Here is a 17,312-nt window from a genome sequence, read left to right on the forward strand (position 1 = left end):
ACTGTACTCGACCGGACGCTGAGGCTCAGCGTCCGGTCAGTTTTTAACAGATGCGTCCGGTCGGCCCTGGAGGCTTACTGGACTCGATCGGACGCAGCGGCTGAGCATCCGGTCAACTTGTTAGAGAGCCGTTGGAGGCAACGGTTGGACACGTGGTAGTCTGGCAGCTACCGAACACGTCCGGTATAGCGACCGGACACATCCGGTATTCACGATCGGTGCATCCGGTGCTGCGTCCGATCGACCCGAAAAACACCCAGTGAAGAGGTAACGGCTCTATTTGTTCATAGGGTTATAAATAGAAGCCGTGGTTGACCTTTGGCCGGGAGCTTGTAGGAGCTGAGCACACTAGAGCCTTGGTGGCTTGTGTGATAGTGCTCGGGAGCCCTCCATCTCACACTTACTTGATAGTGATCATCCGATTGTGTGAGTGAGCGATTCTAGTGCGATTGCATCGTGAGGTTGCATCGAGTGGCACTAGGTGGTCGAGTTGCAAGCCGGTGGTGCTTGTTACTCTTGGAGGTTGCCACCTCCTAGATGGCTTGGTGGTGGTCTCCGTCGAAGCCCGCAAGAAGCTTGTGCGGCGCTCCAGAGAAGTGCTTTGTGAGGGGCATTGTGCTCGCCCCGCGGGAGCCGCGAAGAGCAACTTTAGTAAAGCATGTCATTGAGCTACCCTCACTTTCAGGGTAGGTTCTTGTGGCGCCCGATGTGTGGGCTTGGCGGGTGATGCCAATTAGCCGCCAAACCACCAAGTGAGCGGTCGACACAACGGGGACTAGTGTGTTGGCAAACACATGAACCTCGGAAGAAAAATCATCATGTCAACCTTGTTCTTCCCGTTGGTTTGCATCCCCGTTACACAAGCTTGCGATTATTTTCATATACATTAAGCTTATGTTGTTGCTCTTGTAATTAGTTAGCTTGTGTAGCTTACTAGTTACCTTCTTGCTTGTGTAGCATAGAAGTAGCTCTCTTGTGTGGCTAATTTGGTTTGTGTAACCTTGTTAGTCACATTGCTTAGTTTGTGTAGCTATGTAATTGCGCTCTCTAATTTGGCATTGGTTGCCTTGTTATTGAGCATTGCTAGTGAGCATTAGGTGGCTTCGTGCTTTTGCTTACTAGCATGTGTAGGAGCTCCCTTATTGCTTAGAGTACTAGTGGCATAGGTTTGTGTGACCTTACTCCTAGAATTGGTTAGGTGAGCTTTAGCTAGCCCGGCACCTTTGTTGTTTGATTAGTATCTTTGGAAGGTGCTAGAGAACATAGATAGAGGGGTGTAGTCTTGGCTAGACCGATAGTTATAATTCCATACTTGTTTCGGTTAGCCGACGTAATTAATTTTAGAAAGGACTATTCACCCCCTCTAGTCTGCCATCTCGACCCTTCACCAGCCTTGATCACTCCAAATTGGAGACCTAGTACTAAGAAGAATACAAAAAACTAACAGACGCCATAAACTACTCAGTCCATGGGAAGGTCCTTTTATTGTCGCAAAAGTCACCGGACCAGGCACGTACAAGTTGATAACTAAAGATGAAAAAGAAGTCAACAATACATGGCCTATCAGCCAACTAAGAAGATTCTACGCATGAAAACAACTCAAGGAAGAATATATATACAAGCCACAAGAGATCAATGTTCATGATCAATAAAGATGGTGTTCCTCAACAACATATGTCTTATTATGGTTTTCCCAAAGTTGTTTTCACTAAGCATATCAACGTTCATGATCAATAAAGATGGTGTTCCTCGAAAACATGTCTTATTATGACTTTTCCCGAGTTGTTTTCACTAAACACACCGGCCGAGAGCAAAAGAGCTGAAAAGATGCTTGAGCCCGCCGATGAGGGTAGATAATAAGCTAACACCCGAACCAAAAAGCAAAATGGCTAAAATTATGCCTGAACATACCAGCCGAGAGCAAAAGAGCTAAAAAGATGCTTGAGCCCGCCGATGAGGGTAGCTAATTAGCTAACACCCGAACCAAAAAGCAAAATGGCTGAAATTATGCCTGAGCATATCGGCTAAGAGCAAAAGAGCTGAAAAGATGCTTGAGCCCGCCAATGAGGGTAGCTAATAAGCTAACACCCGATCCAAAAAGCAAAATGGCTAAAATTATGCCTGAGCATACCGGCTGAGAGCAAAAGAGCTAAAAAGATGCTTGAGCCCGCCGATAAGGGTAGCTAATAAGCTAACACCCGAACCAAAAAGTAAAATGGCTGAAATTATGCCTGAGCATACCGGCTGAGAGCGAAAGAGCTAAAAAGATGCTTGAGCCCACCGATAAGGGTAGCTAATAAGCTAACACCCGATCCAAAAAGTAAAATGGCTAAAATTATGCCTGAGCATACTGACTGAGAGCAAAAGAGCTGAAAAGATGCTTGAGCCCGCCGATGAGGGTAGCTAATAAGCTAACACCCGATCCAAAAAAGCAAAATGGCTGAAATTATGCCTAAGCATACCGGTCGAGAGCAAAAGAGCTGAAAAGATGCTTGAGCCTGCCATGAGGGTAGCTAATAAGCTAACACCTGAACCAAAAAGCAAAATAGCTGAAATTATGCCTAAGCATACCAACCGAGAGTAAAAGAGTTGAAAATATGCTTGAGCCCGCCAATGAGGGTAGCTAATAAGCTAACACCCGAAACCAAAAAGGAAAATGGCTGAAACTATGCCTAAGCATACCGGCCGAGAGCAAAAAAGCTAAAAAGATGCTTGAGCCCGCTGAGGAGGGTAGCTAATAAGCTAACACCCGAACTGATCCTAAGATGTTTTTACAACTAGGGAAAGAGCCATATGCTGGCCACATCTCGAGTTAAGCAAAAAGCTAAAAAGAAGAAGCTGAAGATGCTTGAGATCGCTGGTCCTAAGTCTTTTCAGTACTAACAAGAACAAAAAGGTTGTAAAGACAAAGATCTACTTACCCCGAGTTGTTTACACGGCAGCCAGATAAGCACTCAACAAATCAAGAAAGTTTGTCAAGACAACGATCTACAAATACCGAGTTGTTTACACGGCGTAGATGAAAGCATGACAAGCACTTGACAAAATCAAAGACATCCAGGCAAAGAAGAAATCAACAAAAAATAAAGAATCTTCATTCAAAAAGAAGTATAATATCATATTACAGAGGCTAGAGTACAAAGGTCAATTACATCAAGCATCGTCATCAGGAGAAGAAATATCAATACTAAGATTATCCACAATCCTCCTGGCTAAATCTTCAACCTTAGGCTCCACCTTTTCAACGACATCCAGATATTCTTGACTCTCGGCTTCCTCTACAATCTTGGACAAAGGCACCTCTGGAGCAAGAACCTAGACCTGGGCAAGAACATTTCTATTCTCAGTAGCCGTCGCCAACTTACCAGTCAAGACTTCAATAGTTTTTTGGACCTGCACAAGATCTCTGTCAGCTCCACGCCTAATCAACTTGGCAAGCGCGAGTTCTTCTTTAGCACAAGTAATTACCTCCTCAGCCCTGTTGTGACTATTGCGAACAAGTATTTTCATTTCCTCAATACCCTCCGAGAGCTTCTGCTTTTCAACTTGGAGAGCTAGACCAGGCACCAAAAAACAAGTCAGCAGAAAGGAAAATTTGAATACAAGAGGAAACAAAAAGAACCCTCAATACCATTGCACTCATTCTTCATGGCCTCCACATTCTTCAAGGCCTCCTAGACAGCAGCATCCCTCCGCTTTTCTGCCTTAACCACCCGAACACGGAGAGCCTGTTCCTCCCTTTGGTGCGTTTGACGCTCGGTCTCCATCTCTGCCCGACAGAGGTCAAGCTCTGTTTTTAGGGCACTAACCTCAGAAGACAACTTTTTCTTGGTTTCAGACGAGAAAAAAGCCGGTATGATCCCGAGAAAAAGACTGAACAAAGAGAGAGAGAGAGAAAAAAACAAGACATAAGAATAGAAGAAAGACAAATATCCAAAGAAAGAACTTTAGAAAAAACTTACCTGGAGTTTTTCCCTAAAAGAAGTCACAAAGGTTCCCCAGGCAGCGGTCAGCTCTGACAACCGATGAGTGGCATCAAATTGTTGCACCACATCATCATCCAAACACTGACCACCAATAGTAAGAGGAGCAGAGGGAGAAGCCGTCCGATGCGAGGAAGGCAAGACCAGAGCCGTATCCTAGGAAGCCCTGGCTACCTCCTCAGATGGATCCATTGCCACGGCCACGGTCACCCTCGGAACCAGAAAATCAGCAGCGGCGTGATCACCAGGGAACCCTGTCTCCCTCACAGCCACCTCATCGACCGTACATTTCGGGTCCTGAGACTCAGTACACAGGGGTGCACCAGAAGACTGATAAGAGGTTGACTGAGGGTTAAGAGAAGGCAACGGTCTGCAAGATGATAAGGAAACTCAATGATAAGAATATGAATCTGAAAAAAGGAAAACAGAAGCGAAGAAACATAACCAGGATTCACTCACTTAGCTATCTTCTTCTTCATAAAACCCTCAAGACGAATAGAAGACCTTAGAGGGGGAACTATAGTAGCAAAAATATCACCACTACTCTATGACAAGAGTGGCGTGGTCGGTACCGGAGCCCCAGAAGAACTCGAGCTCGACGACCGCTTACTACAAGAGAACAAGGACAAAGTTACAACAAAAAGAGGTGTTCAACAACAGAAAAATAAGAAAACAACTCACCGACGCATGACAAGGGCAGCATCATCAGCCTCGTCTACCTCACTCTCAAACAAGCCAACCACAGCGCCACCTGAAAAAAAAGAAAAGTACTTGGTCAAAGGCACAAACAAACAACAAAAAAGACAACATATTAATATGCTCACCTAGGAGCACGCTACCTACAACTTGAGTACCTAGACGAGTACTCGACTGGTGAGACTTCTTGGTAGCAGACAAACCAAAAGAAGAACAATCCGCTCGACCCTTTTTTCCGACACTACAAGGAGCTCGAGGAACTAGACGAGGAACATACTCTACATATGCGTCAAGAACTGCGAAAGAAACACTAGGAAACATCGTGGTGGTTTGAAACTTACTGGTGAAAGATGCCCTAGCAAGATTCTCCCTAGTCTCCACCATGGCAGGACAATCATCAAGGGGGATCGGATCAACGAAGTTATACCCCAATTCCTATAAAAGAGTAAAACAACCAGACTGAGAAAGATTAAACAAAAAACAGAGATAGCAAAGGAAATACAAAAAGTACCCGCATAAGAAAAAACAACTCACGGCAGGAGGCGGGTTGTTAGCACAATACTCAGGGACTAGCATACGGGACGATGCTTACTCCTTTCAACATCTTCTGAAGGCGCTCGAGCACCTCCTCATCAGTCAACTTCAAGGGCAGGGACCATATGAGAAGGGTCCTCCGCCCCTAGAGTACTCAAAACCATAATTCTCTCGCTCCTTCAAAGGTTGAACATGGTGGCAAATAAAACTGGAAACGATCCCAAAGCCGGTCAAGCCTTGTTGTTTTAGAGTACATATCCTCTCAAGAAATGGCTTGATCGCCTAGGAGCTCATCCATCGTAAGGAGATTTTTATCCCATCGATCGTTAACCACGGGACCAGAACCAGAATGAACAGCAAGAAGAGGAATCATATTGGCGGCATAAAACTAGTCAGCACGCCAATCCCTCACAGAATCGACTAAGTCATAATCAAAGAATTTACTATTATGACCCTGACAAAACTGAATCCCAGCAGCCACCAAGAACATGGGTGTCATCGCTGCGGGGTTGGGGCTTCAGACGGAAGAAGTAACGAAAGAGAGAAAGAGAAGGAGGAATCCCAAGAAAAGTTTCATAAAGATGAACAAAAACAGAAAGATAAAGGACAACATTAGGAGTAAGATGATTTAAGCTAATCCCAAAATAACTGAGAAATCAATGAAGAAAAGCAGAAGCAGGAAGGCAGAGTCCAGCACGGATAAAGGAGACAAAAAGAACAATCTCACTAGGGCCTAGGGTTGAGACCCAATGCTGGCCTGAAGCTTTCCATTCAACAATCTCCTTGTCCTGGATCAGGCAATCACTGACAAGCTCGCTGCAACTGATCCTCAGTCGTAGTCGGAGCCGGCCAGATCTTCTGAGTAGCCCTCATGGCCATGAATTCTTGATTTTCAATCACAGAAAGCGATGCCTCCTCATCTACAAAGGTTGCCTAGGACTTGCTTGCTGATTTCTTCCTACCCGTATACTAGCGAAAGCAATAAAGCACTATGAAACGATGATGCTTAGACAGCGGCGCTCAGATGACTGACGACAATAGCGACTGGTAGAGTTTTGAAGACTAGGGTTTCAAGGCAAAAGCAGGGCAGCAAAGAAAAAGAAGAAAGCAGGCATTTAAATAGATTTTTATAGCAATAAAAACGTGGCCCACTAGGCCCGTTTAAACACGACTATGAGAACGCAACGATCCATTTCCCAACACAACTGACACAGCTGAAATGACGGACGTCACACTTATACACAAAGGTATAGTCAACGGGTAGATTTTAGACTTATCCATCTAGCACCACGGTAGAGTTATCATATTGCTACAAAAAGAACTCATCAACAATGAAGCAACGAAGGGTTACCTCATAGGGAACACAAGAACTCGGTTCTTATAGAAAGAACTCAGGAATCTCATAAACAACCAGGACATCACCAGAAAAAAGAATAACAACTCACAAGACAAGATTCTTTCCATTATAAATGGCTTCAAAAAATACAAGATTACACATCTTACAAGACTCAACGAACTCGATACTACGACGAGCAAGGTAGCAAAAAGGAACCCGGACAAACCTAGGCTCTAGAACGACTACGTGTTCCAAATTGCTACTCGGTAGAACAAACCGCACTCGGCTACACTATTTTCTTCAAAGGACGAACGCAGTACATCCGAGGCGGAAGTCAGCAGCACAGCGAGACAACATGGACCAGGGAAGGCCTGTAGGCATCTATCTACCCAAGTCCGATGTGATGCCGGATCAGGCGTTGATCTGCACCAGACAGTCGCAGGGCAAGCAAGGGGGATCTACCCAGAACTGCTGGATGAAGAAATGTATCCCACATCATAAGACTTTCTCCAACTACCGCCATGTACCTCCTGGTACAATGTCGCTGCGAGATTAGTCTACCTCTAATCTCTATCACAAGACTCCCTCTAGCTACGCCAAGATATACAAGAACTACAAGATACGTCCGGGGGCTGCTCTACTTCACAAACTATCATATTCATGACTATAGAGATTTCAGACCACACAACAAAATGCTCGATGAATCAAAACAGCACACCAGGAGGGTATTTATAGACCAAAGAAGCGGTGCACATGGACCTGGGAGCACCAACGGAACAAAACTAACAAAGGACACAGTGAAAAGACAGAAATCAATGAAAGATGACTTCAGGCGTGAAGGAACAGTACTCAAGGACGAGCATATTCAAAAGGATATACCAACACTATACAACTTATGAATAAACATCATTTACACTCAACCACCACCATACAACTATATCTGACAACAGTAGACTACCAGAGAATATACCAAGACCCTGCATCCGAGTTCTTTTTTAATAAAAGAACCCGGATATACGCTCAGGGGCTGCAACAGGAGAGGTTTTCAGTTCTATGAACAACTCAGATTCAAGACCCTCTAACTCTTTGTTCCAAATAGCAAGAGGCTCGGGGGCTACACTCAGTGAGTGCACTTTTTTTAAAAAAAAGCGCACATCACTTAGAAGACTTCTTCAAGACAATAGTTTTCAAACAACATAAGATTCAAGACCCTCCAACTTTTTATTCCAAATAGCAAGAGGCTCGGGGGCTACACTCAGTGAGTGCACTTTTTTCTTCGAACAAGCACACGTCACCAAGAAGACTTCTTCAAGATAGACCACTTCAAGGCCTCACGACAAAAAGTACCCAGACTGAACTATATCCGAGTTCTTTTTGATAAATAACCCGGGTATATGCTCGGGAGCCCTTCGACGAAGAATCAGAACAATTTCAAGACATGACCCTCCAGCTCCTTGTTCCAAATAGCAAGAGGCTCAGGGGCTACACCCAGATGGATGTACTTTTTCTTCAAAAAAAAGCACACACCACTCGAAGATCCCAAGAAGCGCTACACGGTTTCACTCAGAAAAGCACTCGGACGATGCTTGTTCCTGCTTGGCAAGACCTGAAGGAACAAGATGAGGCTTCCAGAGCTCAGCCATGAAGTTCTCGGGGGCTTATCGATACGGGACCCACAGGGATACCCCACAGGGAAGGGAGAAGCATTTAGTCTAACTATGATTCTTTCCTATGTAATCTTAGTAGTAGTATTATTCTGTAATTCTACTAGAAACTCTCATTGTAAACCTGACTATGACTCTGGCCTCCTGACTATATAAAGGAGGGTGGAGTTCCTAGAGAAGGGAGTTAGAGACAACACTTTACAATCAATTCAACGCAAAGGCTAACGCCGACTGGACGTAGGGCTATTACTCGATCACGGTCGAGGGCTCGAACCAGGATAAATCGACTGTCTCTTGCGTTTACCGTTGAGTTCTGCATACGCTGAAGCCCAAACAAACTGCCCTGGGTATCCCCGTGGCAGGCTATCGGTGGTGAAACATCGACACCCCCCCTCCAAACAGTGAATTTTTTAATACCCTTATTAATAATATAGTACAAAGCATATTTAGCTCATTTTAACTCGTATTTTATCATAATGTTGTGATTTTTGATGAACACTAACTACATATGTAGAAGCATAGAAAAAATATGTTGAAATGTACACTTACATATTTATCACATATGCGATATGTCATTATGGCCCCGTTCGCTTGTCTTAAAAATGGCTTGTTCGGCTTCTTTTTTCAGCTGGAACAATGTTTTTCTCTCACAACAATTCAGCCGGAATAGTGTTTTTCAGCCAGTTTCAGACCAGCGAACGGGGGCCATATGTTTGTTCGGCCCCCCTTAATCAAAGTTGATGGTTCCGCCTCTGCTTCTTGGGGAGGTAATTAAGTGAGAATTATGCTTTTAGTAAGATGAATACATCCCCACCGCCTATCATAATTTATCATATAATTTTTCAAAAACTCCATGTCGGATAGCAGATATGAAGACACTAAAAGACAGGCAAGAAACTCGAGACATAAAAAAAAGAGCCAAACAAAAGGGCGTGAAGATTTTAACTCAGAAGGGCAAAGGAGAGAACGTCATAGAAAGCACCGGAGCTTTCTTTTTTTGTGACTTAAAGCACTAGAGCTTTCTTGCGTCACTGTAGCTATCCGGTGGGAGGAGTCCGAGGCAGAGTTGGAAGATGCCACGACATATGCTTGGTGGAGGAGGAGAAGAAGAGAGACACCATATGATGTTTCGGTGGTCGAACTAGAGTTTGGCACTAGAGAGATAAACAATGCTTGGTGGAGGAGGAGAAGAAGAGACACCATATGATGTACCGGAGTTTAGGTGCTGACCTAAGAAGCCAAAACAGTGCACAAGAACTATTCGGTGGGTGCGGTGAAGAAAGCACCGGAGCTTCACTCTAGAGACACATGCACATGCGTTGTGCGCCGGATTTGTCCAATGGCGCACTAAAGAAACCAGAGAGAGGATTCAATGGTCAGCAACAGTTTGTTGAAGTAGAAGGGAGCACTGGATTTCTCCGGTGTGGCCACAGGAGAATTTTAGTGCACCCTACCGAGACAACCCTTGTTTCCAATTGCTAGTTGGTTGTGTTGGGGCTATATATACCTCCACCTCATTTGAAGTGTGTTAGAGCTTGCTAAAACTATAGTTGAGTTGAGTTGAGTCTCATTACTTTATGCTCTAGCCACCATATGTGCTTAAGAGAAGATTAGGCTATTAGCAAAAGTGCTAAATGCTACTCTAGCCCTTACTCTAGGTTTAGACATAGTGTTTAGTAAGGTTTATGTACCTCCTTATTATCGGTGCTTGCGCGCAACAAGTTTTGTAGTCCTTCGGGCTTTGTAAGTCTTGTGAAACTCTCCAACCAAGCTTGTGGAGTGGCCCTCGGTGGTGTGCGAGGGACATGAGGTCCTTCTCGTTTTGACCGAAGCTCACATAGTGGAGACGATTATTATGAGTTTTTTTCCTCATGCGTCTCATGAAGATTAATGTTAAGTCTTATTTAAAATCTCTTGTTAGTAACATTAAGATGGATCAGTGACGGAACCAGAGGGCAGGCAGGGGCCGTGCCCACAACACCCCCCCCCCCCCCCCCCGCCCCCCGCACAGTACATTTCATATATTACCTATATAAATATTTGAATTTATAGCATAAAAATATCAATTTCCACTCATTTTGTATTAAACTAGTATTGTTTTGGTTATAAACAGTGTAGAAGTTTTTAAAAAGTTGTTGAAACATATAATTATGTATATTTTATCACACTAAAAAGTGCGATCATGTTTGTCCGGCCCCTCTTAATCAAAATCGTTGATCATGTTTGTCCGGCCCCTCTTAATCAAAATCGTTGGTTCTTGTCTGTGAGATGGATCATTAAACGTGGCCATATGTTGCACATGCCAGCTGTTGGATACCAGATTGTACACTAAATTTCACACAGGACAGTAAGAAACATAGATTGGCTGTGCGCTCTTCTTCCACGACAATCACACTACATCAGCTAGTAATAGTATAAGCAGTGGCAAGCACTACGCGCCCCGTATGTGACACGGGACAAGGGAGTCAGGAGAGGAGCCCAATGCAAAACAACACAAGGGCACTGGCAGTTATACCACCCACCGATCGTCACGGACTCGCGGTCACATCTGAACGTTGATGTGCCTGGTCTCGTCTCCCGGCGACAGCGAGAAGGTGGACTGCGTCGTCCTGTTGTTGTAGCTCACCGTGAGGACGTACTCCCCCAGGTAGCCGCTGAAGCTGTAGGCGCCGTGCGCAGTCGGTCTGGCCGCCCGCCTGCAGAGTCCGCCACTCGTTCAGCAGGCGGTCGACCACGTCCCCCGTGGGCAGGTTGCTGAGGTTCCAGTCCGTGAGGCACATCTGGTAGCAGCCGCTGGGGTGCAGCGCCGTCCACAGCATGACGCCGCTGACGGCCGGGTGCGAGTAGGCCTCCCGCAGCACCTGCTCCAGGTACGCGGCCTGCGTCTGCGCGTCGAACTTGTTGCTGATGTCGATCTCAGTGAACCAGATGGGCAGCCCCAGGGTGGCGAGCTTGTCGAGTATAGCCCGCATCAGCGGGATGTTGGGCTTGGAGAAGTGGCCCTCCAGGCCGATCCCCTCCAGGATGGCGCCGCCGGACCGGAGCTCCTTGAGCTTGGCCACGTACGTGTCGACGGTGGAGAAAGGGTCGTCGCAGGTCTCGATGACGTTGTACTCGTTCATGAACAGCGTGGCCAGCGGGTCGGCGTCCTGCGCGACGCTGAAGAACTCCATGGACGCGTTGGGCCCCAGGCGCTGCTCGTAGAAGTTGTAGTGCAGCATCTCGTTGTTGACGTCCCAGTGCGCGAACTCGCCGCGGTAGCGGGTCATGAGGCTCTGGATGCGCGTGTTCACGGCGGCGCGGAGGTCGTCCGCCGTCAGGTTCTTCACCCACCGGGGCGTCGCGTCCTGGTTCTCCCAGAAGATGTTGTGGCCGCGCACCATCACCCGGTGCGACCGCACGAACGCCAGCATCTGGTCGGGCACGTCGAAGCGCAGCAGCCCCGACATGGGCTCCGTGGAGTACCACTTGAGCTCGTCCTCGAACACCGCCGCGTTGAAGCGATCCACGAACCACTGCTGGTACGACTGGTTCCCCAGGATGGTGGAGGCGATCGCCGACCCGATCGGGAAATCCTTGGCCGTCTGCTGCACCGACACGGACGCGCCCACCACGCGGGCGCCTTGCGGGTCGGCGACGTGGATGGTCGCCACACGCTTCCTCCTCTGCTCCGGTCAATGCAAACAATATGAGATTCAGATTAGTCGCATCGCACGCAACAACACTTCTTTTGTTTTTTGGACACACCACGTCGGCCTCGACGAAACGTTACCTTCCGTATGGTATCCTGCTGGTGCATCGCCCACTGATCTGTCGTGAACGGCTGCAGCGACCCGCTCGCGACGGTGATCTTCATGGGGGTCTTGTCAGCATTCTGCAGGCGCGCATGAACAATGAGCACTACTTCTGAAGAAAACTTTAGTAATTTGCGAAGCGCATCCGATAGAGAGAAAAAAACTGCGTACCTGAAAGAAGATAACCGAGGTCTGCGTTGGCCAGTCCAGGACGAAGCCGCCCTTGACGAAGGCCCAGCAGTCGCTCCTGGCAAGAACCGTGGCGATGCACCTGGCGCCGGTGTTGTCCGGCGCCAGCCTCGCAGTGATCAAAGCCGAGTACGCGCCTTCCAGCTTCACCCAGCCTGCATGACATGACATACAACGAGAATGAACTATTGAAGCTCACATGACATGAGTGCAGCAGTTGGACTCACATATATAGTCACATGACTGGAATTGGATAGGGGAGGGAGGGGAGGGGCAGGGCAGGGGCGGTCTCGAGAGCTCACATGAGAAGGTGTACATGGTGGTTTTGTTGAGGTTGTACACCACGAACGCCGGGGAGAAGACGCCGGTCTCCGTCGTGCGGTACCCGTCCGGGTCGTCGCCGCTGTTGCCGTACTTGAGAATGCCTCCGTTGTACAGCGCCGGCTCCGGCTGGCCTCTGCACTGGACGCCATGCAAATTCGCAGTTAGCAGTTTAGCACACACGGCTCGACTGCATGCGCAGATACCCTGGCCTCGCCCATAATTTATTCTATCAAAGCTTATTTATTTAAGCGGCATATGATAACTGTGGAGGTGACAGCGACAGATAGCACGCGACACACAGAAAAAAACGCATCTAATAAGCGTACAACTAATACGCGGTAAGCAAAGAGGGCTCACTATTGCCGGCCGCGTTAGTTGGTCACTTGGTCGGCCCAAAAAAAACGCATGCATGTTAGCCGCGTGCAGAGTTTGGCCCTGCCGCTTGGCGCCTTGCTTGCAGAGCTTAGCTTCCAAGAAGAGAGCATCAAATAAACATGATGACCCGATGCATGATCACGATACTCCCAACCATTTTCAGAGCTTAGTGGAGGTCGATACTATAATACTATCGAGAAGTGTAGTATAGTGTTTTGTCACTTGTTCCGTGTGATAATGTCTATTGGCTGCTAGCAGCTGGTAGGTACTGGTGTGGGGCTGAGGTGTCCCAGCGCACGCACGCATGGGAACAAAACTGGAGTAACCGGCCGGAGAGACTGAGGCCTGAGGGAGGATCATGTGCGTTGTGGCCTTGTGGGGAGGAAGCATTTGTGGTCCAACAATGGCTTTGGGCTTCGTCATCTTCCCCGGCTCCTATTCGATCCTCTGCCTAGTTCTCTGCCGCATTGGTTATTTGGTGGTCACCCAGGTGAAAAAATGGTCTTTGATAAAGATGCAAGAACCACAAGCGACAGGCAGACACGCCACAGATATATAGCAAAGCGGTTAATAATTAACGAGCTTGCATTGTTGTGAGTTGTTACTCATGCATGACGACGTGCAGATAAAGCTAGCTTGCTAATTCTGGAAGAAAGAATGCTTCAGTGGAGACTTACGTCGGTGTAGGCGGAGTAATCGTACCAGCCATCTGCATGTCACCAGGAAGTTCAAACGATGTCACATGCATACTCGTATAGGAGAGAAGGATAGCAAGGGAATGGGCGCAGCACTGACCTGGAGGCACCGCTGCTGCGAGCTCGCTTCCGCAATGCAGCAGCATCCACAGCACGAGAAACCCCGGGCCACGCAGAGCGAAGCGATGCATCTTCATCGCCGCTTCCTCTGTTCAAGCTCCTCACTGTAGTGTCACCTGTGTGTGTAGAGACTAGAGAGACGGCAGCCGGGTATGGAGGGGAAGCTAGCAGCTAGCTAATGAGGACTGCAGGGCGCAATGAAGAGAGTGCTACAATCAGAGGAAGGGAGCTGTGCATCGCTATATATAGCCGGTCACATCACATGACACCATTCGTTCCCGCACTTCAGAGAGCTGAGAGCGCGCCCTTTTGGCACTTGGCAAGGTGCCACTGGCCGGCGAGTCACGGGCCGCCGTGGGCGCCCACCACGTAATCACGTACACCTGGTCCTCGGAGGCTGCATGCTGCCGCCGCAAGTAAGCGCTGGCTGTTCGTTTGGTGTAGTGGGCTAGTGGCCTTCTGTTCTGGTGCTCCTGCACCGGGCCTAGCCAACACTAGCGCCTGTCTGTTCCCCCCAGTTCACATGCGATGCGTTGCGAGCGACAGAGTGATATAGGCAGGCACGGGGTGAGGTACTGAAGTGGAGTGACTGCTGCAGTGTAGGTGTAGCATGGCATGGCGGTACCGGTGAGATCAGGGTCCTGTGAATAACCGTCGCCTTATTCTGTGACCTCGTGTGCATGGGTCGCCCGCGCGCGTCACGCCATGGGAACTGTACAGCGGACCTCGAAGTTTCTTCTGTTGTTTTCTTCCCGGCATTGAAGAATCGGAGGGCCGGCGCAGATGGGTCGGTGTACCGTGTACGTATTAAAGCCGTAGGGGGTAGTATACTAGACCGTGGTCACGGTAGCCTGTCACGTATTCACGTGTTGCTGGGGGCGCCGTGCCCGGCTGAGTGAATGATTCCCGGCAAAAAAAAAGTGCACAGTACAAATAATTGTTCTGCATGGCTTGAGGTCGTTCATCAGCGAGGATAATCATACATTCCATGAATGAAGTGGTGCAAAGTTGCTCGATCAGTGATGATGTCACGAGTTTCCTTTTTTTCCCTCGCCTGCCTGTACTCATACAGCTAAATAGTAGTACATGTACACCCAATATTTAATACGTGGGTGCTACACAGCCTACCGCATTGTGAAACACATAAGACTGTCTCCAAAAGCTTACCCATATAACGACCCATACCCAAAATATAACACGCCCACGGAAAGAACGGCGTCTAACAGAGTACGCATTCCGAGTAGCTATTTTACGTAGAAGGAGAGAGAGCAGCCAAATCTGCGTCTTCCCTCCGTCTTCTCTCTCCTCAACCCAAATCTCCGGCGCTGCGAGGCGGGTCTGCGTCGGGGTGCGGCCGGCTCGGCGAGGCGTGCCCACGGCGAGGTGGTTCCGCGGTGGAGCGCGGTTAGGCGGACCACAGGCGGGGAGGACTCCTCCTTCGAGCCGGCGGCTACGGCTGCTCCTCCACTGTGGGCCCCAAATACGGGATGCCTTGGCCTGGCGGCGACCTCCTAGGCTCGCGGCGCAAGAGCGGCGGCAGCAGCGCGAGACTATGCCGGTGAAAGAGCAGCGGGCGGGCGAGCCTGTGCCGTGGCGACGGCGGCGAGGCGCAGGCAACAAAGGGCTGGGGAAGGACGGGGCGCTCACCTAGATTCATGAGCGGCGGCGACAAAAGGCCGGCAGAGATGCCGCCGGCCACAAACTGCTTCGGCTCCGCCGCCGGCTCCAGCAGCGGCTCCTCTCCTCCGTCGCGTAGGTAGCGCTCACGGCCGCGCTCGTCTGCGGCGCTGGCGGCCCCGCTGCCGTCGTCGTTCCGGACGCCGCTCATGCCGTCCCGTTTGTCCGTCCTCCTCCGCTGCAGGGCTGCGGCGCGGCGGGTCCATGGCGGCTCGGGCGCTCCTCCGCTGCAGGGCTGCGGCGCGGGTGCTCCTTTCTTTTTCAGTTGGCTGTTGGAGAAGAGACGTTTTGGGTACATGACATTTTGTCTGTAGGGGACTCAAATCATAGTATAGGTCTGGTATTTGGGTCGGCGTTGTTGGAGATAGTCTAACATAGGATACATGCATCACTTGGTTTGCTAATTGCTTCCACTTACGCCATTTCTGTAAGCAGCAGCAGCACCAATTTGCCAAAAGCAGCCACTTTTTATAAACTTACAACCTTGTACTTTATGCAGCTACAACCTACCGCTGCCTTTTCCTTTTGCGTATCGATAAGATAAATCTATGCGACCGGAGCATCTTCTTATTATCTTCCCTTTGCTTTCTTCACCAAACGAAAAGGAGAGTTTAAACCCATCTTTTCCACAGGGAATGAAATTGGTCCAAACTCCAAAGGCACCGCACGCCGCAGCGGTTGGTACACTAGAATTCGACCATAACCGGCCAAAGTATTGCCTGCATTCTCCTCTGGAAGTCGGAATTATTGTCTGCCTTTCGGAAGTGGGTTTCTAAAGCCGCTTGCCGGCCAAAAAGGAATAATCCCCTTTGCAAACACGGGCCATGCAATGCATGCATGCGGTTGCTAGAACGCTTCAGTCCTTTGCCCCAAAATACACACAAACACTAGGCAACTCGCGGAGTATATCTTTTGTTCCGTAGCCGACCTTGCCGTGTACAGAGGGCTACAAGCTACACAAATCCGCGGAGTGGGGCGCTCGCACGCGCGCTAATCCCACGTTCACAAAAGCATTCTATTCTATTTTATTGTAGGCGCCACCACCACCACAGGGTCTCAGGGAAAAGCGCATCGATCGCCGCTCGCCGTGGCGGACTGGCGGGCAGCAGCGACCTCGCGATGGCTGGGCTGGCTCACGTTTGGGCGGCAGCCGAGACGCGCTGCCCGCTTGGTTTGGCGCGGCTCGCCGGCCTCGGTAGCCGGTAGGCGAGGGGTACGCCTCGGCGGATTCACGGGCGTGCGCGAGCCCGAGCCCGGCCAGGCGGCGGCCACGGGGTATGTTTGACTAGCGGTGGAAAGACGACGCCGGATAGGGCTGGGCGCCAGGGGCGAGGGCTTCGGCGGCACGGTCACGGACCCTGCTCGCGCGCGGGCGGACACTTGCTGCAGGATTCGCAGCCGCGGGCGTTGGACAAGTACAGCTCGGCTACCGTGCCCGTGCTCTTGTGGGTCATGTGAATCGGGCAGTTCGTGGCCGGAGATTAACTAGACACGGCTTACGGTGCGGTCGACGCCAATTTCATCGGGCCTTTCTGGCCTAGAACGTACTCCACCGGTTGTGTCGTCGGACGACCCGTGCCAAGTATTTCTCTGGTGGAGCCTACGTGTGTTCCACTTTTTGCTCGCCTCTCTCCATCACCAGGCGCGGCTGGCGCTGTTCTGATCCAGGCGTCCGGCCAAGCCTCAGGACTTTGCTGGCCTCACGAGTCCATTCTGCTCCGGAAAATGGTAGGATGAGGATGACCGCGACACGTAACGTGCATTATCAGTGTCGCGGTGTCAGCCTCAAGAATCTGAAGCGCTTCCTGATTCCTGAACCATTCAGATGAAGATATACCGTGAGAAAAGTTTTTTCGATAACATAGCAGCCCTACTATGCACTCCAAATCGGACGAATTCAGCAATTTGGAATTAGACAAGTCTTA

The 17,312-nt window shown here is 49.3% G+C and overlaps 1 pseudogene; it reads right to left on the minus strand.

Annotated features, from left to right (window-relative positions):
• Positions 1 to 10,498: 10,498 nt before the first annotated feature.
• On the minus strand, positions 10,499 to 14,790 carry LOC136503069 (endo-1,4-beta-xylanase 5-like; annotated as a pseudogene).
• Between the last annotated feature and the right edge of the window lie 2,522 nt (positions 14,791 to 17,312).

Source organism: Miscanthus floridulus, chromosome 1 (genome assembly GCF_019320115.1).
Source record: "Miscanthus floridulus cultivar M001 chromosome 1, ASM1932011v1, whole genome shotgun sequence".
NCBI classification, from domain to species: Eukaryota; Viridiplantae; Streptophyta; class Magnoliopsida; order Poales; family Poaceae; genus Miscanthus; species Miscanthus floridulus.